General features: G+C 34.6%; 1 protein-coding gene across 1 annotated transcript in view; it reads left to right on the top strand.

Annotated features, from left to right (window-relative positions):
- The window catches only part of GRIA2 (glutamate ionotropic receptor AMPA type subunit 2), a 160898-nt gene extending 158490 nt beyond the window's left edge, over positions 1 to 2408 (top strand). Inside the window, exon 17 of the mRNA XM_030865757.2 lies at positions 1 to 2408. This exon is cut by the window's left edge and continues 209 nt beyond it. The gene's annotated coding sequence lies outside the window, so the exon portion shown is untranslated.
- Positions 2409 to 6585: the final 4177 nt, after the last annotated feature.

The following is a 6585-nucleotide window of genomic DNA, read 5'->3' as shown; positions in this document are numbered from 1 at the left end:
TGTTTATTGACAAAGTGGTGAGAGGCATCCAGTATCTTGAAGACTTTTCTTTCAGCCAAGAATTCTTAAATATGTGGAATTCATCTTGAGTTGTGAGGAACGGTCACCTAAAGACACAACATCCTTTTCTACTCCAGTTCCAGACGAAGCTTGGCGGACATGCACAGCTACCATGGAAGTACTCTAATTTCACTGACGTCTTTGTACAGACAACAGACCCGTTTCTGCAGCCACTATTGTTAGTCTCTTGATTCATAATGACTTAAGCACACTTGACATCAACTGCATCAAGATGTGACATGTTTTATAAGAAAAAGAAAAAAAGACATTTAAACTTAAAAAAATATTTTTAGGTATTTTCACAAACAAACTGGCTTTTCAATAAATTTGCTTCCATATTGGTTGAATAAGACAACAACGATTAAACTGAGTGGGACGTAATTAGAAAGGCTTTGGGTATCAGTTACGTATTTTTCAAAGCCAAATATGTACATGCTAAGGAAAGAAAAACAAAGAGAAGATTCAAATCTTGTAGTAATTTAATATTGTTATTAAAACTTTAATGTATCCTATTCTTTAACATTTGGTGTTAATGTAAAATTACTTGGCAGTGCTTGACATTTGAAATAAACACTTTTCTATTGTTTTATTTGCAAGTGGTCCAATTAATTTTGCTTAGCTACAGTTTGGTCATCAATGGAGTTCAAAGACACTATTAAATTGTTAGGTTCCCAGAGAAATTTGCCCCCTTTTAAAGAAGGCCGGGTGGTCCTTAAAGTATAAACCTGTCCCCAGATAAAATCTGAACCTGTTTTTAAGTATGTCTTATCGTATGTAAAGAAATATTTAGCATAAAGCATTTAATCTCTGTAGGTAAATGCTAATAGATTTTAAAAACTAATATTAAAAACAAATATCAGAGTATGTGAGGTTCTGTTTTAAAGTGTTTGAGCTGACAGAGAGAAGTATTAGTTGTAGATGAAGTTAGAGATGCCCTGAAAGTAGATAGGTGCCCATTGATCAAATTCCGTAAACTAAACCTGAGTTTTGGCTTTTAAAGGTGTAAGAGCTGTCATAAATCTTACATATTATGAAAAGTTTAAGCACTTTTGAGTCAGCTGCGATATAGTTTCTTCCCATTACCATCAATATAAACAACCCTAATATATATATTTTTATACTTATTCCTCAGGTGGAATGGCTATTTTAAAATGCCCAGTGTGGATAAAACACACTTCTGTGGCTTTTGACTAAAGAACTTATATTTCTCTAGTTAAGAAATTTAAAGGAGCTATCTTTCCCTTCATAAAAGACCATTTATTTCCACTGAAGCTCTCTAAAATAAAATTAATTTAAGGTTTTAAGTGATCACTAACGTTCAGCTAATGCTTGCTATTTCTGCAAGTACGCCTTTGTGTAGCACTTGGTGTTGTACTCAGTGCATGGAAAACATTCTTATTTATTATCTATCACAGGAGGGAAAGAGAAGTGTAGGGTCTAATAGCAACCACTCGCATGGACCATGGTGCCATGAGGTATCATGACGTCCTTGCCTAAATTTAGCTGTCCCTAATCACAAATTCCAAGATCATACAATACAATTTTAGTGCATTTCTCCTCATCAGGAATGTTGGAGGTGCATTTTAAGTTGAAATCAATCATCAATGCTAGAATGACCAAATTGCAGACTAATTGTTTTCCACATTATACTTCAAATGAGTTTTTAAAAATGAAACAGATGACTATAAACAAAAAATGCTCTTTATTTATTGTACCTCTGGGCCTACTCTTCTAAAAATTGTAGCTTATCAATTTTTCTCTGTCAAGCTTGAACTCATGTAAATACTTGAAATAATGTAAAGTTATATTTTCATGTTTTTATAGATACAACATGACAAGAATACATAATGTAAGAGTATTTCAACTATGGATAATGTTGATTGGATAAGGCACATCTCAGTTACAAGCAGTAATCATAGTATAATATCCATGTAACGGTGCATCAGTGTATTGCTATATAAACATGTCTGTGTGCATCTAAGTGAAAAGTGGTCAGACAGAGTGACGACAGCTGTCTAAAGGTTTTTTTAATTCATTTTATATAAAAACTGTTATGGAAAGACCAAAATGTTTATGAACTATTCTTATGTAAATTTACAACTGTCCTTTACTGTACTTTTTTGTTTACAGTATATGGTACCTTATTTTCTGCTGTGTTAAGTGGGTGTCAGACTCCGAGGAGACATACACTTTCTACAACTTCTATTGAAGATATTGGAACTTCCAGTTTTTCATGTGTACTGTGTCAGAAAATGCTTTTGATTTTATTTTTAAATCTAACATCAGATGGCTTTTTCGGAGTGTTGTAAAAACTTCAATCATATATAAAACATGTTCTTACAAAAGGCCATGATCTTTATTTATTTTTACTTGATAGTTCTTAAAACTACTAATAATGAGAAACCAAAAAAAGGTACTTGAATGTATTCCCAAACAAACCCGGGTGTTTCTACTCAACAAGGACATCCTTTGCTCAGTTTATACATCAGCTCGGTACAAATATAAGAAAGGAAAAATAACTTTTTTTTAAGCTGAAGTGATTAACATTTTCAACATTCCAAGCTTACAGTCATTAAGTGCTTTGGGCATATGTAGAAATATTACTATTAATTAATTTTAGTTCTCCTTTGGCACTGTATGTTGTCAGCTCAACTGCTGTCGTGACGGTATTAAAGAGCAGAAAGGTGACTTGCTTTAAAAATTCCACAAGGTAACACATTTCCCAGCTTACATGTTTCAACAAAGTTTTCGCTTCCTGCTTTACTGAGAGAGAGTATTGATGAGAAACTGAAACTCTTGCAGTTTTGATTCTCTTTTTACAAAGGTGATCATCTTAATATTTAGGTATATTCTAAAATTAAGGCATTTTAGTTCTTCACAATTGCACATTAACATTTCTTGTATAGAGTTTTGCCGTTTGAATAATTTAATGTTTAAAAGTAGAGTATACCAATGCATCTGCTTAAAAATACAGTAATCATGTTATTCTGCCAGCCTGAGTTTGCAAATTCTATAAATATTTTGGTGCTCATGGTAGTAGATTGCGCAAATGAAGGGAAGCATTAGCAATATAATAACCCTACAGGATGATTTTAATACAACACCTTGACAACGCCATTGAAGAAAACACTTATTGAAACGAATTAGAAAACAATACAATGTGGTTTCTTCCCATTTTTCTATTTCCTATCTCATCATATCCTAGCCTTATCAGCCCAGTAAATTTAAACAAAACTCAAGTATCACTTCTACCTTAAAATGTATGTGTGGGTCTTTAAACCTGTTTTAGGCTGGATAAGAGTTTATTTATTGCACTTTGAGAGCCTGCTAGTCTGTCGTGTAAAATCCTCATGTAATTCAGGCAAATATTCCATTTTCTTCTAATTCAAATGATATAGGTAGGTGTACGGATTGAATTAGTTGCATACATTCTATATTGCCAACTTTACCTGATGATGTAAGGTTTATTAGTAATATATTATGAACTTGGGAGAGTTTATTGGTTAAGTTCCACAAATTTTATATGAACTCTAAATAAGCTTATTAAAGGAAACAGAATGATATAAATGTCTGTTTAAAAGTAGAGTAAATTTTGTGTAAAGTGTTCCAGTATTTAAAATTGGTTTATTTTTAAGCTCCAACATGAAAAATGGGTAAGTATAAATGAATCATCAAGATATTCTGAATGAGAATTTGGGGTTGTATTAAATGGTTTGTGACAGTTGTATCAAATTTTTTAAAAGGAAGTATTCATTCTCTCAATGTGTAGGTTTGGTAAGACCATGACACTGGGAATTCTACTGGCTACTAATCAATAAATTATCTATTTCTATGTTTCAAACAAGAACAACTCATAGATAGTATATAGCACTCTAAGTACACGAAGGTTCAAACATATTTATGTATAAATGAAGATATGCAAAGCACAGACTAACACAAATGACCTAATATCCAATGCAGGTAGGAAAGTGCCTGGAATAAATCTGGATCATAAGATTTTTTTGTTTTGTTTTTGTTTTCTTTTTTTTTGCGGTACGCGGACCTCTCACTGCTGTGTCTGCTCCCGTTGCGGAGCACAGGCTCCAGATGCGCAGGCGCAGCGGCCATGGCCCACGGGCCCAGCCGCGCCGCGGCATGTGGGATCTTCCCGGACCGGGGCACGAACCCTTGTCCCCTGCATCGGCAGGCGGACTCTCAACCACTGCCCCACCAGGGAAGCCTTGGATCATAAGATTTTGTGTCTGTGTTTTATATCCTCTTTCTATTCCTTTCCTTCTCGCTTCACCATTTTACATTCTCTTCCTGCCCTTATGTACAACTGCAATTTTTCATATGTTATACTTCGAATGGTATCCAGTTCAAAAATTTCATGCATCTTGCCCTTTGGCTTTTATTCCATGGTATCCCATCTATTTCTGACTTGTCTTTCCTGAGAGATTTTGCTTTGAGAGCACTTAGAATGCAGTTCATTTTGTCAAAGACAAGACTGACAGTCTCAGAGTCTTCTTAATAACCAAAAAAATGACTAAGAATTTCAGGCATGAAGTAAAAATTTCCTGCTCAGCTCTATTTCTGCATCAGCCACATATTCTGATCCAACAATTGCAAATTTGTTATATTCCTCCATGTACTTAAAGAGCCCCACAATTTACAGAGTTTCTGTAGGAAAAGGGAGGCTCTTCAGTGAAGCAGGAAGAGTGAGGACTCTATTTTTAATATGTTTGCGCATCAGAATTCTTTTTCAAGTCACTTTAGAATGAACACGAGCCGATTCTCTATTTTAACTCCACCCACAAGCACTTCCAGATTATTTTTTAATTGCCTTTTTTCCCCCACTAGGTAAAAGTCAATTTTGATACAATAAGTCCCCTCTATACGAACCTTCAAGTTGCGAACTTTCAAAGATGCGAACGTGTGTTCGCATGTCCAGCCACGTAGGTTAGTTCACATGTCTCGTGTACATTGTCACATGTGTGTGTACGCTACAAGTGGTTGTGCTTTTGTGTACTTTACAGGACTGTATAGAGTACAGTAGTACAGTATCTTTATTTCAAGCCCAGGCTGTCTGGAAGCAAGTGTAAAAACAGTGGTGATGTAGCTGGTACTTTTCAAGGTACTGTACTGTAACATTAAAAATGTTTTCTTTATTTTTTTGTGCCTGTTTATTATGTATTTTTTGTGTGGAAAGTATTATAAACCTATTACAGTACAGTACTATATAGCCGATTGTGTTAGTTGGGTACCTAGACTAACTTTGTCGGACTTACGAACAAATTGGACTTACGAACGTGCTCTGGGAACGGAACTCGTTCCTACATAGGGGACTTGCTGTATTTCAGAACCAAGTTGCTTTGTGGAGATGCATAAACTCACTGTTACTTCATTGGATATGCCTGAATTCACTGAATGAATTTGGTCATTTTTCTTTCTTTTTTTTTTTCCCTTTCAGGTTCATGGGCCAATTTCATTTTATTGTAAGTTGGAATGTGGGGCAGTGGATTAAGCAGTTAGGAGGGACTCAGAACCAGAATTCTAGCTTTCCCCGCCCTTGTTGCACGTCTCCCTCTGTCTCTTGTCTTCTCACCTGGAGGAAGTGGATGCTAGGACTGTCTTCCTGGATGAGGAAAGGAAACGTAATATGATCACTTAAAACATAAGGAAACATTGTCTCTTCTTTAAAAAGTGGTCTAAAGAAATAAGTTCATGCATTGGGGTGCCACTTGGTGCAGAAAAACGTTTTTGTATTCAGTTCCAAATTTGTTTTATCATCTTAAGACATTAGAAAGGCAGTTCTAGCCTATGATGTTCATTCACTAATTCGGTTAATTCAGTCTAACAAATATTTATTGAATGTATCTTGAAAAAATAGAAACTGAAGGCAAGGGCTAAACTGGAAACCTCTTTTCTGATGATGAAGTATTATATTTTCTTTAAAGGGTGTAGATTTTGATCCCGTTCACTTAGAAATAATCTGAGTATATGGATAACTCTGACAATTAAGAGTTATATATTTCTGTCCAACAAGACATTCAAACTTTAATTTAGAGTAGATATCTGATGACAGTCACCAATGATCTCTTTAAATATAGGCTCAAAATATTTTCCTCTCTCAAAAAAAACCTTAGGTTTCATAAACTGTGCTTGTCCATAAATTTGTTTGACAACCAATCAATATTTCTATCTCTGTTTTCAAAGAGTCAAATTAAATCCATTAACAAATACCACAGTTTGGTAGTTCTAAATTGTTGCCACCTGTAGGGCTAAGGTATATCTCTAGAATCTATTTCTTTGGATAAGAGTTTATTCAAATATCATTCAATATATTGGGTTGGCCAAAGAGTTCGTTTGGTTAATGAACACGTTGTTCAATAAAGTTCTTGGTGAACATGAAAAATGTGTCTTTTCTTTTTACTTAAAACCGAATGAACTTTTTGGCCAACCCAATCTTTTAGGTCAGTAGCTAAATAGCACCTGATATTTAAACGGCAACAAAAATTAAAGAAAAATATTTCAAAACAAGCTGGT

This window comes from Globicephala melas, chromosome 5, assembly GCF_963455315.2.
Source record: "Globicephala melas chromosome 5, mGloMel1.2, whole genome shotgun sequence".
Lineage (NCBI taxonomy): Eukaryota > Metazoa > Chordata > Mammalia > Artiodactyla > Delphinidae > Globicephala > Globicephala melas.
Note: the sequence above shows the minus strand (reverse complement) of the source record. Positions and strands in the feature narration are given on the sequence as shown.